The sequence below is a fragment of the Schistocerca gregaria genome, chromosome 6, assembly GCF_023897955.1.
Source record: "Schistocerca gregaria isolate iqSchGreg1 chromosome 6, iqSchGreg1.2, whole genome shotgun sequence".
Classification (NCBI taxonomy): domain Eukaryota; kingdom Metazoa; phylum Arthropoda; class Insecta; order Orthoptera; family Acrididae; genus Schistocerca; species Schistocerca gregaria.
Window position 1 is genome coordinate 181,804,446 of NC_064925.1, and position 17,864 is coordinate 181,822,309.

The following is a 17,864-nucleotide window of genomic DNA, read 5'->3' on the forward strand; positions in this document are numbered from 1 at the left end:
GTTCGAAGAATTACTCGCCTGGACAGAAATCTTGAAATCTGTCTATTGTATCTAATCGCGAAGCATTTTCTGTGTGTCATCGTGTATTTGATGATTCAAGGGTTACAGTAAACCTGCAGATGTGCAGCGGATACAACTATTGTACTCCTAGGAAGGTTCGAAGCGTAGGCCGTTTGAAAAAAACTCCGTTGGACAAGAGTCGCCATTGTGTCCCTTTTGAGTATTCCCCATGCATTTTCTGTGTTTTATCATCAATGCGAAGATTAAAGGCTTACAGTAACCTGCAATGGGGCATCGCAAACTACTACTGGATGCCCAGGGAAGATTCCAAACACATACCGTCTAATGTGTTACACGCCTGGACAGAAGTGGACATTGTGTCTGTTGTAAACTTTCGCGATGCAGTTCCTGTGTTTCATCATCAATGTAAGGTTCTAAGGGTTACACTAAACATGCAGTAGTGAATCGGAAACTACTACTGGATTCCCAGGAAGGTTCCAAGCGTAGGTCGTTCGAAGAAAAAATTACTCGCCTGGACAGAAATCTTGAAATCTGTCTGTTGTATTAATAGCGATGCCGTTTCTGTGTGCCATCGTGTACTTGATGATTCAAGGGTTACAGTAAACCTGCAGTTGTGCAGAGGATACAACTATTGGACTCCTAGGAAGGTTCAAGGCGTAGGCCGTTTGAAGAATTACTTACTTGGACAAGAGTCGGCATTGTGTCACCTGTGTGCAATCCCGATGCATTTTCTGTGCTTCATCATCAATGCGAGGATTGAATTGTACAGTAAACCTGCAATGGGGCATCGCAAACTACTACTAACTGCTCAGGGAAGATTCCAAACACATACCATATGAAGTGTTACACACCTGGACAGAAGTCGGCATTGTGTCTGTTGTATACTTTCGCGATGCAGTTCCTGTGTTTCATCATTAATGTAAGGGTTTAAGGGTTACACTAAACATGCAGTAGTGAATCTGAAACTACTAGTAGACTCCGTGGAAGGTTCCAAGCGTAGGTCGTTCGAAGAATTACTCGCCTGGACAGAAATCTTGAAATCTGTCTATTGTATCTATTCGCGATGCATTTTCTGTGTGTCATCGTGTATTTGATGATTCAAGGGTTACAGTAAAGCTGCAGTTGTGCAGCGGATACAACTATTGTACTCCTAGGAAGGTTCGAAGCGTAGGCCGTTTGAAGAAAACTCCGTTGAACAAGAGTCGCCATTGTGTCCCTTTTGAGTAATCCCGATGCATTTTCTGTGTTTTATCATCAGATAGAAGATTAAAGGCTTACAGTAACCTGCAGTGGGGCATCGCAAACTACTACTGGATGCCCAGGGAAGATCCAAACACATACCGGCTGAAGTCTTACACGCCTGGACAGAAGTCGGCATTGTGTCTGTTGTATACTTTCGCGATGCAGTTCCTGTGTTTCATCATCAATGTAAGGGTATACGGGTTACACTAAACATGCAGTAGTGAATCGGAAACTACTACTGGACTCCCAGGAAGTTTCCAAGCGTAGGTCGTTCTAAGAATTACTCGCCTGGACAGAAATCTTGAAATCTGTCTATTGTATCTAATCGCGAAGCATTTTCTGTGTGTCATCGTGTATTTGATGATTCAAGGGTTACAGTAAACCTGCAGATGTGCAGCGGATACAACTATTGTACTCCTAGGAAGGTTCGAAGCGTAGGCCGTTTGAAAAAAACTCCGTTGGACAAGAGTCGCCATTGTGTCCCTTTTGAGTATTCCCCATGCATTTTCTGTGTTTTATCATCAATGCGAAGATTAAAGGCTTACAGTAACCTGCAATGGGGCATCGCAAACTACTACTGGATGCCCAGGGAAGATTCCAAACACATACCGTCTGATGTGTTACACGCCTGGACAGAAGTGGACATTGTGTCTGTTGTAAACTTTCGCGATGCAGTTCCTGTGTTTCATCATCAATGTAAGGTTCTAAGGGTTACACTAAACATGCAGTAGTGAATCGGAAACTACTACTGGATTCCCAGGAAGGTTCCAAGCGTAGGTCGTTCGAAGAAAAAATTACTCGCCTGGACAGAAATCTTGAAATCTGTCTGTTGTATTAATAGCGATGCCGTTTCTGTGTGCCATCGTGTACTTGATGATTCAAGGGTTACAGTAAACCTGCAGTTGTGCAGAGGATACAACTATTGGACTCCTAGGAAGGTTCAAGGCGTAGGCCGTTTGAAGAATTACTTACTTGGACAAGAGTCGGCATTGTGTCACCTGTGTGCAATCCCGATGCATTTTCTGTGCTTCATCATCAATGCGAAGATTGAATTGTACAGTAAACCTTCAATGGGGCATCGCAAACTACTACTAACTGCTCAGGGAAGATTCCAAACACATACCATATGAAGTGTTACACACCTGGACAGAAGTCGGCATTGTGTCAGTTGTATACTTTCGCGATGCAGTTCCTGTGTTTCATCATTAATGTAAGGGTTTAAGGGTTACACTAAACATGCAGTAGTGAATTGGAAACTACTAGTAGACTCCGTGGAAGGTTCCAAGCGTAGGTCGTTCGAAGAATTACTCGCCTGGAGAGAAATCTTGCATTGTGTCTGTTGTATTTAATCGCGATGCAGTTTCTCTGTGTCATCGGTTATTTGATGATTCTAGGGTTACAGTAAACCTGCAGTTGTGCAGCGGATACAACTATTGGACTCCTATTAAGGTTCCAAGCGTAGGCTGTTTGAAGAATTACTCCCTTGGACAAGAGTCGACTTTGTGTCCCTTGTGTGTAATCCCGATGCATTTTCTGTGTTTCATCATCAATGCGAAAATTGATATGTTACAGTAAACCTGCAGTGGGGCATCGCAAACCACTACTGGATGCCCAGGGAAGATTCCAAGCACATATCGTTTCAAGTGTTACACGCCTGGACAGAAGTCGGCATTGTGTCTGTTGTATACTTTCGCGATGCAGTTCCTGTGTTTCATCATCAATGTAAGGGTATACGGGTTACACTAAACATGCAGTAGTGAATCGGAAACTACTACTGGACTCCCAGGAAGTTTCCAAGCGTAGGTCGTTCTAAGAATTACTCGCCTGGACAGAAATCTTGAAATCTGTCTATTGTATCTAATCGCGATGCATTTTCTGTGTGTCATCGTGTATTTGATGATTCAAGGGTTACAGTAAACCTGCAGATGTGCAGCGGATACAACTATTGTACTCCTAGGAAGGTTCCAAGCGTAGGCCGTTTGAAAAAAACTCCGTTGGACAAGAGTCGCCATTGTGTCCCTTTTGAGTATTCCCGATGCATTTTCTGTGTTTTATCATCAATGCGAAGATTAAAGGCTTACAGTAACCTGCAATGGGGCATCGCAAACTACTACTGGATGCCCAGGGAAGATTCCAAACACATACCGTCAGATGTGTTACACGCCTGGACAGAAGTGGACATTGTGTCTGTTGTAAACTTTCGTGATGCAGTTCCTGTGTTTCATCATCAATGTAAGGTTCTAAGGGTTACACTAAACATGCAGTAGTGAATCGGAAACTACTACTGGATTTCCAGGAAGGTTCCAAGCGTATGTCGTTCAAAGAGAGAATTACTTGCCTGGACAGAAATCTTGCAATCTGTCTGTTGTATATAATCGCGATGGAGTTTCGGTGTGTCATCGTTATTTTGATGATTCAAGGGTTACAGTAAACCTGCAGTTGTGCGCGGATACAACTGTTGGACTCCTAGGAAGGTTCCAAGCGTAGGCCGTTTAAAGAATTACTCCCTTGGACCAGAGTCGGCATTGTGTCACCTGTGTGCAATCCCGATGCATTTTCTGTGTTTCATCATCAATGCGAAAATTGATATGTTACAGTAAACCTGCAGTGGGGCATCGCAAACCACTACTGGATGCCCAGGGAAGATTACAAGCACATATCGTTTCAAGTGTTACACGCCTGGACAGAAGTCGGCATTATGTCTGTTGTATACTTTTGCGATGCAGTTCCTGTGTTTCATCATCAATGTAAGGGTATACGGGTTACACTAAACATGCAGTAGTGAATCGGAAACTACTACTGGACTCGTAGGAAGTTTCCAAGCGTAGGTCGTTCTAAGAATTACTCGCCTGGACAGAAATCTTGAAATCTGTCTATTGTATCTATTCGCGATGCATTTTCTGTGTCATCGTGTATTTGATGATTCAAGGGTTACAGTAAACCTGCAGTTGTGCAGCGGATACAGCTATTGTACTCCTAGGAAGGTTCCAAGCGTAGGCCGTTTGAAGAAAACTCCGTTGAACTAGAGTCGCCATTGTGTCCCTTTTGAGTAATCCCGATGCATTTTCTGTGTTTTATCATCAGATCGAAGATTAAAGGCTTACAGTAACCTGCAGTGGGGCATCGCAAACTACTACTGGATGCCCAGGGAAGATTCCAAACACACACCGGCTGAAGTGTTACATGCCTGGACAGAAGTCGGCATTGTGTCTGTTGTATACTTTCGTGATGCAGTTCCTGCGTTTCATCCTCAATGTAAGGGTATACGGGTTACACTAAACATGCAGTAGTGAATCGGAAACTACTAGTGGACTCCAAGGAAGGTTCCAAGCGTAGGTCGTTCGAAGAATTACTCGCCTGGACAGAAATCTTGCAATCTCTCTGTTGTATTTAATCGCGATGCAGTTTCTGTGTGTCATCGTTTTTTTGATGATTCAAGGGTTACAGTAAACCTGCAGTTGTGCAGCGGATACAACTATTAGACTCCTAGGAAGGTTCCAAGCGTAGGCCGTTTGAAGAATTACTCCCTTGGACAGGAGTCGGCATTGTGTCCCTTGTGAGTAATCCCGATGCAATTTCTGTGTTTCATCATCTAAGCGAAGATTGAAGTGTTACAGTAAACCCGCAGTGGGGCATCACAAACTACTAATGGATTCCCAGGGACGATTCCAAACACATAACGTCTGAAGCGTTACATGCCTGGACAGAAGTCGGCATTGTGTCTGTTGTATACTACCGCGATGCAGTTCCTGTGTTTCATCATCAATGTAAAGGTGTACGGGTTACACTAAACATGCAGTAGTGAAGTGGAAACTACTACTGGACTCCCAGGAAGGTTCCAAGCGTAGGTCGTTCGAAGAATTACTCGCCTGGACAGAAATTTTGCAATCGGTCTGTTGTATTTAATCGCGATGCAGATTCTGTGTGTCATCGTGTATTTGATGATTCAAGGGTTACAATAAACCTGCAGTTGTGCAGAGGATACTATTATTGGACTCCTAGGAAGGTTCCAAACAAGGGCCGTTTGAAGAATTACTTGCTTGGACAGTAGTCGGCATTGTGTCCCTTGTGTTTAATGCCGATCTATTTACTGTGTTTCATCATCAATGCAAAGATTGAAGGGTTACAGTAAACCTGCAGTGGGGCATCGCAAACTAGTACTGGATGCCCTGGGAAGATTGCAAACACATACCGTCTGAAGTGTTACACGCCTGGACAGAAGTTGGCATTGTGTCTGATGTATACTACCGCGATGCAGTTCCTGTGTTTCATCATCAATGTAAGGTTCTAAGGGTTACACTAAACATGCAGTTGTGATTCTGAAACTACTACTGAACCCCCAAAAAGGTTCCAAGCGTACGTCGTTCATAAAAAAAATAACTCGCCTGGACAAAAATCTTGCAGTCTGTCTGCTGTATTTAATCGCAATGCAGTTTCTGTGTGTCATCGTGTATTTGATGATTCAAGGGTTACAGTAAACCTGCAGTTGTGCAGCGGATACAACTATTGGACTCGTAGGAAGGTTCCAAGCGTAAGCTGTTTGAAGAATTACCCCCTTGAACAAGAGTCGGCAATGTGTCCCTTGTGTGTAATCCCGATGCATTTTCTGTGTTTCATCATCAATGCGAAAATTGATATGTTACAGTAAACCTGCAGTGGGGCATCGCAAACCACTACTGAATGCCCAGGAAGGTTCCAAGCACATTACATTTCAAGTGTTACACTCCTAGACAGAAGTCGGCATTGTGTCTGTTGTATACTTTCGCGATGCAGTTCCTGTGTTTCATCATCAATGTAAGGGTATACGGGTTACACTAAACATGCAGTAGTGAATCGGAAACTACTACTGGACTCCCAGGAAGTTTCCAAGCGTAGGTTGTTCTAAGAATTACTCGCCTGGACAGAAATCTTGAAATCTGTCTATTGTATCTAATCGCGATGCAGTTTCTGTGTGTTATCGTGTATTTGATGATTCAAGGGTTACAGTAAACCTGCAGTTGTGCAGCGGATACAACTATTGTACTCCTAGGAAGGTTCCAAGCGTAGGCCGTTTGAAGAACTACTCCCTTGGACAAGAGTCGGCATTGTGCCCCTTATGTGTAATCCCGATGCATGTTCTGTGTTTCACCATCAATGCGCAGATTGATGGGTTACAGTAAACCTGCAGTGCGGCATTGCAAACTACTACTGGATGACCAGGGAAAATTCCAAACACATACCGTCTGAAGTGTTACATGCCTGGACAGAAGTCGGCATTGTGTCTGTTGTATACTTTCGCGATGCAGTTCCCGCGTTTCATCTTCAATGTAAGGGTATACGGGTTACACTAAACATGCATTAGTGAATCGGAAACTACTAGTGGACTCCAAGGAAGGTTCCAAGCGTAGGTCGTTGGAAGAATTACTCGCCTGGACAGAAATCTTGAAATCTGTCTGTTGTATTTAATCGCGATGCAGTTTCTGTGTGTCATCGTTTTTTTTGATGGTTCAAGGGTTACAGTAAACCGGCAGATGTGCAGCGGACACAAGTATTGGACTCTTAGGAAGGTTCCAAGCGTATACTGTTTGAAGAATTACTCCCTTGGACAAGAGTCGGCATTGTGTCCCTTGTGTTTAATCCCGATGCATTTTCTGTGTTTTATCATGAATGCGAAGATTGAAGGGTTACAGTAAACCTGCAATGGGGCATCGCAATCTACTAATGGATTCCCAGGGACGGTTCCAAACACATACCGTCTGAAGTGTAACATGCCTGGGCAGAAGTCGGCATTGTGTATGTTGTATACTACCGCGATGCAGTTCCTATGTTTCATCATCAATGTAAAGGTATACGGGTTAAACTTAACATGCAGTAGTGAATTGGAAACTACTACTGGACTCCCAGGGGGTTCCAAGCGTAGGTCGTTCGAAGAAAGAATTACTCGCCTGGACAGAAATCTTGCAATCTGTCTGTTGTATTTAATCGCGATGCAGTTTCTGTGTGTCATCGTTTTTTTGATGATTCAAGGGTTACAGTAAACCTGCAGTTGTGCAGCGGATACAACTATTGGACTCGTTGAAGGTTCCATGCGTAAGCCGTTTGAAGAATTACCCCCATGGACAAGAGTCGGCAATGTGACCCTTCTGTGCAATCCCGATGCATTTTCTGTGCTTCATCATCAATGCGAAGATTGAATTGTTACAGTGAACCTGCAATGGGGCATCGCAAAGTACTACAGGATTAACAGGGACGATTCCAAAAACATACCGCCTGAAGTGTTACATGCCTGGACAGAAGTCGGCATTGTGTCTGTTGTATACTTTCGCGATGAAGTTCCCGCGTTTCATCTTCAATGTAAGGGTATACGGGTTACACTAAACATGCAGTAGTGAATCGGAAACTACTACTGGACTCCCAGGAAGGTTCCAAGCGTAGGTCGTTCGAAGAATTACTCGCCTGGACCGAAATATTGCAATCTGTCTGTTGTATTTAATAGCGATGCAGTTTCTGTGTGTCATCGTGTATTTGATGATTCAAGGGTTACAGTAAACCTTTAGTTGTGCAGAGGATACTACTATTGGACTCCTAGGAAGGTTGCAAACGAGGGTCGTTTGACGAATTACTTGCTTGGACAGGAGTCGGCATTGTGTCCCTTGTGTTTAATGCTGATCTAATTACTGTGTTTCATCATCAATGCAAAGATTGAAGGGTTACAGTAAACCTGCAGTGGGGCATCGCAAACTAGTACTCGATGCCCTGGGAAGATTGCAAACACATACCGTCTGAAGTGTTACACGCCTGGACAGAAGTTGGCATTGTGTCTGTTGTATACTACCGCGATGCAGTTCCTGTGTTTCTTCATCAATGTAAGGGTGTACGGGTTACACTAAACATGCAGTAGTGATTCTGAAACTACTACTGAACCCCCAAAAAGGTTCCAAGCGTAGGTCGTTCATAGAAAGAATTACTCGCCTTTACAGAAATCTTGCAGTCTGTCTGCTGTATTTAATCGCGATGCTGTTTCTGTGTGTCATCGTGTATTTGATGATTCAAGGGTTACAGTAAACCTGCAGTTGTGCAGAGGTTACAACTATTGGACTCCTAGGAAGGTTTCAAGCGTAGGCCGTTTGAAGAATTACTCCCTTCGACAAGAGTCGGCATTTCTTCCTTTGTGTTTAATCCCAATGCATTTTCTGTGTTTCATCATCAACGCGAAGATTGATGGGTTACAGTAAACCTGCAATGGGGCATCGCAATCTACTAATGGATTCCCAGGGACGATTCCAAACACATACCGTCTGAAGCGTAACAAGCCTGGGCAGAAGTCGGCATTGTGTCTGTTGTATAATTTCGCGATGCAGTCCCTGTGTTTCATCATCAATGTAAAGGTATACGGGTTAAACTTAACATGCAGTAGTGAATCGGAAACTACTACTGGACTCCCAGGGGGTTCCAAGCGTAGGTCGTTCGAAGAAAGAATTACTCGCCTGGACATAAATCTTGCAATTTGTCTGTTGCATTTAATCGCGATGCAGTTTCTGTGTGTCATCGTTTTTTTGATGATTCAAGGGTTACAGTAAACCTGCAGTTGTGCAGCGGATACAGCTATTGGACTCGTAGGAAGGTTCCAAGCGTAAGCCGTTTGAAGAATTACCCCCATGGACAAGAGTCGGCAATGTGTCCCTTGTGTGTAATCCCGATGCATTTTCTGTGTTTCATCATCAATGCGAAAATTGATATGTTGCAGTAAACCTGCAGTGGGGCATCGCAAACCACTACTGGATGCCCAGGGAAGATTCCAAGCACATTACATTTCAAGTGTTACACTCCTAGACAGAAGTCGGCATTGTGTCTGTTGTATACTTTCGCGATGCAGTTCCTGTGTTTCATCATCAATGTAAGGGTATACGGGTTACACTAAACATGCAGTAGTGAATCGGAAACTACTAGTGGACTCCAAGGAAGGTTCCAAGCGTAGGTCGTTCGAAGAATTACACGCCTGGACAGAAATCTTGCAATCTCTCTGTTGTATTTAATCGCGATGCAGTTTCTGTGTGTCATCGTTTTTTTGATGATTCAAGGGTTACCGTAAACCTGCAGTTGTGCAGCGGATACAACTATTGGACTCCTAGGAAGGTTCCAAGCGTAGGCCGTTTGAAGAATTACTCCCTTGGACAAGAGTCGGCATTGTGCCCCTTGTGTGTAATCCCGATGCATGTTCTGTGTTTCACCATCAATGCGCAGATTGATGGGTTACAGTAAAACTGCAGTGGGGCATTGCAAACTACTACTGAATGCCCAGGGAAGATTCCAAACACATACCGTCTGAAGTGTTACACGCCTGGACAGAAGTCGGCATTGTGTCTGTTGTATACTTCCGCGATGCAGTTCCTGTGTTTCATCATCAATGTAAGGGTATACGGGTTACACTAAACATGCAGTAGTGAATCGGGAACTACTACTGGACTCCCAGGAAAGTTCCAAGCTTAGGTCGTTCGAAGAAAGACTTACTCGCCTTGACAGAAATCTTGCAATCTGTCTGTTGTATTTAACCGCGATGGAATTTCTGTGTGTCATCGTATATTTGATGATTCAAGGGTTACAGTAAACGTGCAGTTGTGCTGCGGATACAACTATTGGACTCCTAGGAAGGTTCCAAGCGTAGGCCGTTTCGCGAATTACTCCCTTGGACGTTAGTCGGCATTGTGTCCCTTGTGTGTAATCCCGATGCATTTTCTGTGTTTCATTATCAATGCGAAGATTGAAGGGTTACAGTAAATTTGCAGTGGGGCATCGCAAACTACTACAGGATGTCCAGGGAAGATTCCAAACACATACCGTCTGAAGTGTTACACGCCTGGACAGAAGTCGGCATTGTGTCTGTTGTATACTTCCGCGATGCAGTTCCTGTGTTTCATCATCAATGTAAGGGTATACGGGTTACACTAAACATGCAGTAGTGAATCGGGAACTACTACTGGACTCCCTGCAAGGTTCCAAGCGTAGGTCGTTCGAAGAATTACTCGCCTGGACAGAAATCTTGCAATCTGTCTGTTGTATTTATTCGCGATGCAGTTTCTATGTGTCATCGTGTATTTGATGATTCAAGGGTTGCAGTAAACCTGCAGTTGTGCAGCGGAGACAACTATTGGACTCCTAATAAGGTTCCAAGCGTCGGCTGTTTGAAGTATTACTCCCTTGGACATTAGTCGGCATTGTGCCTCTTGTGTGTAATCCCGATTCATTTTCTGTGTTTCATCATCAATGCAAAGATTGATGGGTTACAGTAAACCTTCAGTCGGGCATCGCAAACTACTACTGGATGCCCTGGGAAGATTCCAAACACATACTGTCTGAAGTGTTACACGCCTGGACAGAAGTCGGCATTGTGTTTGCTGTATACAATACCGATGCAGTTTCTGTGCTTCATCGTCAGTGTGAAGGTCCAAGTGTTACAGTAAACCTACAGTGGTGCGTCGGAAACTACAAGTGGTCTTGGACGGAAGGTTGCAAGCACAGACTTTTTAAAGCGCTACTCACATGGACAGGAATGAGGAGTTGTGCCTCTTGTATTCAATCCCGTTGCAATTTCTGTGTTTTATCGTTATCGTGAACGTCCAGGGGGTTACAGTAAACCTGCAGTGGCGAACCGGAAGCTACTATTACATTCCCAGTTTAGGAACCAAGCGTAGACCGTTTGAAGCATTACTCGCCTGAACAGAAGTCGGAATTGTGTCTTTTGTATACATTCGCGTTGCAGTTCCTGTGTTTTATCATCAATGTAATGGTCTAAGGGGTACACCAAACTTGCAGTGGTGCATCGGAAACTGTTATTGGAATCCCAGAGAAGGTTCGAAGCACTGGCCGTTTAAAGCGCTACTCGCCTGGACGGGAGTCGGTATTTTATCTCTTGTATTCAATCCCGTTAAAATTCCTTGTTTCATCGTCAATGTGAAGGTCCAAGGATTGCAGTAAACCGCAGTGGTGCATCGGAAATTACTGTTGGACTCCCAGGAAGGTTCCAAGCGTATGTTGTTTGAAGAATTACTCGCCTGGACAGAAATAGGCAGTCTGTCTGTTGTATTTAATCGCGATGCAGTTTTTGTGTGTGATCGTCAATGTAAAGGTCTAAATATTACACTAAACATGCAGTAGTGCATCATAAACTTCCACTGGACTGCTAGAAATGGTTCCAAGCACAGAAAATTTGACGTGTTTACTCGCCTGGACATGAGTCACATTGTGCCTGTTGTATTCAGTCGCATTGTAATGTCTGTATTTCATCGTCCGTGTAAAGGTCCAAGGGATACAGTAAATCGGCAGTGGTGCATCGGGAACTATTACTGGACTCCCATTTAAGGTTCCAAGCACAGGCCTTTCAAAGCGTTTCTCCCTTGGATCGGAGTCGGCATTGTGACTCTTGTGTTCAATCAGGATGCATTTTTTATGTTTCATCGTCAATGCGAAGGTCCAAGGATTACAGTAAACCCGCCGTGGTGCATCGCAAACTACTACTGGATGCCCATGGAAATTTCCAAGCACAGACCGTTTAAAGGGCAACTCGCCTTGAAATGAGTCGGCATTGTGTCTGTTGTATTCACTCCCGATGAAGTTCAGTGTTTCCTCGTCAATGGAAAGGTCCAACGGTTGCAGTAAACATGCGGTGATGAGTCGGAAACTACGATTGGGCGCCCATGAAAGGCTCCAAGCAGAGACCTTTTGAAGTGTTACTCACCTGGATGGAAGTCCGCATTGTGTCTGTTGTATTCAATCCCGACGCAATTTCTGTGTTTCATCGTCAATGTAAAGGTCCAATTGTTTCACTAAACATGCAGTAGTGCCTGGGCTCCCAGGGAAGGTTCCAACCACACACCGTTTAAAGCGCTACTCTCCTAGACAAGACTCGGCTTTGTGTCTTTTGTATTCAGTCCCGATGCAAGTTCAGTGTTTCTTCGTCAATGTGAAGGTCCAAGGGTTACAGTAATCTTGCAGTGGTGCATCGGAAACTACTACTGGACTCCCATGTCAGAAGATCGTTTAAAGCGTTACTCGACTGCACAGGAGACGGCATTGTGTCGGTTGTATTCAATCCCAATGCAATTTCTGTGTTTCATCCTCAATGTAAAGGTCCCGGTGTTACTCTAAACATGCAGTAGTGCATCAAAAGCCTCAACTGAACTCCCAGAAAAGACTCTAAGCACAAACCGTTTGAAGTGTTACTCGCTTGGACAGAAGTCGGCATTGTGTTTGTTGCATTTACTCCCGGTGCAATTTCAGTGTTTCATCGTTAGTGTGAAGCTCCAAGGGTTACAGGAAACCTACTGTGGTGCATCGGAAACTACTATTGGACTCCCAGGGAATGTTGGAAGCACAGACCGTTTAATGGTCTACTCACCTTGACAGGAGTTCTCATTGTGTCTCTTGTATTGAATCCCGATGCAATTTCTGTGTTTCATCGTCAATGTGTAGGTCCAAGGGTTAGAATAAACCTGCAGTGGTGCATCGGAAACTACTACTAGACCCCCAGGAAAAGTTTCAAGCACAGACTGTTTGACGCTTTACTCGGCTGTTCAGAATTCAGCATTGTGTCTGTTGTATTCAATCTTGGTCCAATTTCTGTGTTTCATCGTCAATGTCTAAGAAAAATCCTTGGCTGACGCTAGAGGCAGGAAGTAATCCGAGATGACATAGAGACTTTCGTATCCGTAGCGCAGTTGTAAGGTCTATATTGTTCCCAGTGCTTTAACCAAGAGCATTATGCTATGAAAAAATACTAAGAATGACACATATGGCGAAAAGGTGATGTGGGCGGTGCCTGCCCTGATATCAATACCTTTGCTTTGAGTTCCGTTACCTAATTACGGTTTCTCTGGCGTGTCTCTAGACGGCGCCCTTGAGGCCCCTTGAGCGAGATATAAGCTCTCGTACAGCTCGCACTTGATGGCTGTCTGCTGGGTGTTGATTGTCAGCAAACTCCAGATTGCGGCCTGAGTTCGCTAGCTGTGAAGGCCCACGCACTGCATTTTGATTGCGGATTTCTACCTTGACGAGCGCGTCTACGCCGAGTGGAGAGTCGTCTTCCCCCTGCCACTGTGGCAGTGCTCCATTTCTTTGATTTGGACTATGCCTTTTTCCTGCTGCCTGTCTTGTCAGACATGGCCTCTTACACCGTCCTAATCTGCGTAGGCCTGACGTAGTAACAACGGTCAGTGCTATTTATTGTGGGTGGTAGACTGTTCGCTGCGGTTCGTGGAAACACCTATATTTCGGCTACTGAGTTTCATTTGACGCTGCTGCCGTAATATGTCCTACTTTATTATCTGTCATTTGGTTCATACCCTATACATGGAAGATTAACATACCTGATAGTAAAATCATATCCGAGTTTAACTGTATAGACACATTTGATGCATTCATTTTCTACGTTTACGTATGTTTTATGTCAGTTAACTTTGGGCATTAATGATTTGCTTGATGTGAAATATTTTGTGTGTGTTTTTATCCAGCATTTGGTATTTTTAATTTTTTCGTGTGCTACAAAAGACTGTTAGTTGCTTAGGGTTCCTAAGCAAATAACAGTCGGGTTCTCAAGTCAGGAAAAAAGCGCCGTTGTGCATGTTGTAACCTGTACCATGTAAATTATATCCTGGTGCACATAGGAGGTGCATGTGCTATTTGCTGTTTATTTGTTGTATAAATTTTAAATATATTTTGTTTGTGTTTTGAGATCTGTAATAAATCGAGCAGCAGTTTAAAAAGTGGGACGAGCCCAAGCTCATTGCTGATCGTTGCTTATTATGTGCATTTCTGTCCCTTTATTTATTTGCAGTTGTCTTCGGAAACCCTTGGCAATAACTGCTCATTCTTGTGGATTTGCTGCCGGCCTCTGTGACCGAGCGGTTCTAGGCCCTTCAGACCGGAACCGCGATGCTGCTACGGTCGCAGGCTTGAAACCTACCTCGGGCGTGGATATGTGTGATGTCCTTAGGTTAGTCAGGTTTAAGTAGTTCTAAGTCTAGGTGACTGATGACCTCAGATGTCAAGTCCCATAGTGCTTAGAGCCCTTTGAACCATTTGTGGATTTGCTGACGCTCACTTTCTTATTTTAAAGCCTGTAATGGAGCACATTTATTTGCATGAAAGTATTTTTAAATTTTAATGTACGCAAAATGATCGTGAAATCTATTGAGTGCCTGTGTGGGCCACTTTTTTATCGTTTTTGTGAAGATTTTACTTTGTTGGAAATTAAAGGAAAAAACTCTTTGAAGTATTTTTTATCTACATAAAATTTGGCGTCTATGATAAATAAATAAATATTTTTAAAATTATTTATTTATACTCAGCACTCCAAATTCCTATTTCCCAATCATTTCGGCTGTATTTCTTCTATTAAATATTTTCATAGTGGTTTACACAAGAGGCAGTCACAGTTCTTACCCAATTCGTTGCTATAGTCTTCTCCCCTTAGTAACGGGACAGTCCTCGCACAACAGTGAGTAATACCAATGTGTTCGAAAAGCCGCACGTGAAAAGGTAGTTTTCAGGTGGTCGTACCTTGGGTTCTATTAATCGCGGAGGTAAGGGGTCCAGTGTTTTGGATAGCACTACACCTTGCTACAATTTGTACACCTATCGGAAGAAAGTGTATACTGCAGCTATCCTGCAGCACTGGGTGAAAATTTAAAATCTCACACATCCTCCAGCCCAGGAAAATTGAGGAAATCTGTTGGTCCCTTTACATTACGTGTGGTCTTGGGTGGCCATAGGCGGCTTATAAAAGCTTTGTTTGTTTATGGGCGGTTCCTGAGAAAACAATGAAAACCCAAGATTTGCTGATACTGGAAGTACTAATTGTGGCGATGCTTACTTCTGCAATTTCTGTTCGTTGCACATGATCGTAATTTTTACCAGCTGCTCTCAAACAATCGGGGACCTCTGGAACCTTTTCCAATATCACTATCCATTACCAAGATCCAGAGGTTAAGAGTTACTGTACTTACGTAGAAAGCGGCGAAAACAGCTTTTAGTCGTTATTCTCAATGGTAGTCATTATTTAAATGACTGAAGCACAGACAATGCCTTAAAATTAAAATGTACTTATCTAGTAGAACCATGTTACCGTTTCCGAAAACCTGATCTGCTATCAAGACGTATCGCAAAAACAATAAGCCAGTTCCAAAAGTCTCATTGCGGTGATGGCCACGTCTGTCATTTTCATACATTGAAAATACTCGAACTTCTGCAATATGCTCTTAAGATCATGTTCTGGTGGAACCTGGACTTTTTTTCGATGTCACTGTCCGTTACCGAGATCCAGGGGCTCAAAGTTACTGTACTTATGCACGATAAAATATCCACATATCCTGTGTGAGGCGTAAGTGGACTTTTAAAAGGGCACTTTTAACTGACATAGTGAACAAATGGCAAGGATCGTCACAAGGGTTGTGAGGTCACCAAACTATGATTTTAGTCCCCATTTGTCATCAATAAAAGTTACAGACGCACTGTGTTTGTATAATTGGCACTTCACACACTTTAGGCTGCCTTGACCAAGAAATTATTCTATGGTCCCATCTGGCGGCGTAGGCAACTTACAAAATATTATTTTGGCGTAAGATGTAGTTTGTATTTGCAAAACTAATATCGCATTTTTTGGTGTACTATAGCTGTAGACTAAAAATATTACTCATCATGATGTAATGCAGTGTAAAGTGAAGCTGGAAAGAAGATGCATGTGTGTTGAATTATTATTATGCGTACTTATTTGTTGTTTTTAAGTGCCAAAGAATGAAATGTGTCGAAGTATATAATTAAACTGTCAAAACTTTAGTGACCTACACAATTCGTTTTATATAAGCACCACGCCCTGCTACAGTAGGCAAAAGAAGGGAGTTCCTCATTCCGCCTCCATCACCAAAATTTTGGTTTCGAACATATTCGTACCTTGCTGTGCTGGAAGTGAGTAATAGGGACGGTGGAAATGAGAGGAAACAGTGCCAGTAGGAGAGAAAGAGAGAAGAGAAATTGGCTGTGGGAGTAAGAAAATGGCACTGAAAGAGAAAGAGAGATGGATGAAGACAACAGCGGTAGGAGCCAAAGAGAGAGCCAGTGGCAATAAAAGAGAAAGAAAAATGGATGGAGATAAAAGCGGTGACAGCAAAAGAGAGAGAAGGCAGTAGAAAAATACAAATGAGTGGAGACCACCATAAGCCACAATGGGCTCGCAAAAAGCCGGTCTGCTATCCATGACCAGTAAAGCTGGCACGGCTCACTAATGTTCTCAATGTACATGTTGCCCTATTGAAATTTCTGGATTTCCTGCATTTCAGTAGATCCGCTGTAACCGAGTGTTCCCACCATTTATTCATTGGTTTCACAGTTTTGATATTTTTTTAAAATTCTTAAAAAACTAGAGGTTCAACTAGCGTCTGAAAATCTAGTTCAAGTAGTTGGATATCCAAGAAATTTTCTGGTGTTGTTGTAAACCTAGTTTAGTTCGTTACACTGAAACATTTAACAGTTAACAAAAAATATTGTTTCACAATTTTTTCCATCTATACTACAAATGCTAGGTACTATACACATTTTCCTTCAGGCGCCTCCAACACGCCCCCCCCCCCTCCCCGCCCCCCAACCAGGACAGTCGAACTTTAACGCATAGATAATTCGGAGGGAGCATTTTGAACCGAAATTTTAAATGCGTGGATGTAGGAAAAAAGTAAGTTTGCCTCCGTTGGATTTTTAAATGGCGTGGTATGGTTCAGATAGTGTCAGTGGGAAGAAAGACGAAAGAAGGCAGCATAAGTAAGAGAGGAAATGACAGTGCACGGGATGTATTGTAAAATAACAGAAGAAAAGAGAAAGAAGACTGGGAGAGAGACACATGTAGGCAGAGGCACTGAAAGGGTGAGTATGAGGGCCTAACCACTATGAGAGAGTGAATTTATAATGTCTTGTCTTAAGCGATCTCGAATATATTTGATGAGGAAGGCAGAATGAGAGCTGGTTGAAATTGCTCCAAGCAGTATGGGACTCAACATCAGTGGTCATCAGTTCCCTAAAATGTAGAACTGCTTAAACGTAACTAACCTAAGGACACACAGCCATGCTCGACTCAGGATTCGAACTTGCGACCGTAGGAGCAGCGCGGTTACGAACTGAAGGGCCTAGAACCTCTCGGCTACAGCGGCCGGCAGAGCTGAGGTAGCTGGATCTCCACTTTCATGCCAGACTTAAAAAAAGAAAATATTCGCCTTTCTTTATGCTCCGAGAGGAGCATTCTTTCACTGGTATGTTTATAACATAATCTGAAGTGGCCTGAAAGTCTGTACTTTCCTTTAGATGTCGACTCCATTGAAGTGTGCTATATGACTGCGGATGATGATAGGTGATGGTTATTGAAGCCTTTTCCCCCATCAGAGCAACAAGAAGCTGTCAGATGATTTGTCTTCCTGCTCCGGTTTCCAGGGGAGGACCGGGCGGGGGCTGCCGCTTTGACACCCAGGGAGACTGCGGCTCCTACGAGGCGACAGACGGGACAGCACTCCGCCCCTGGCAGGCAGCGATAGGCCACCTGCCGCACCAGACCGCGCTCCCGGCGGGCCGGCGGGCCCTCACGGGCC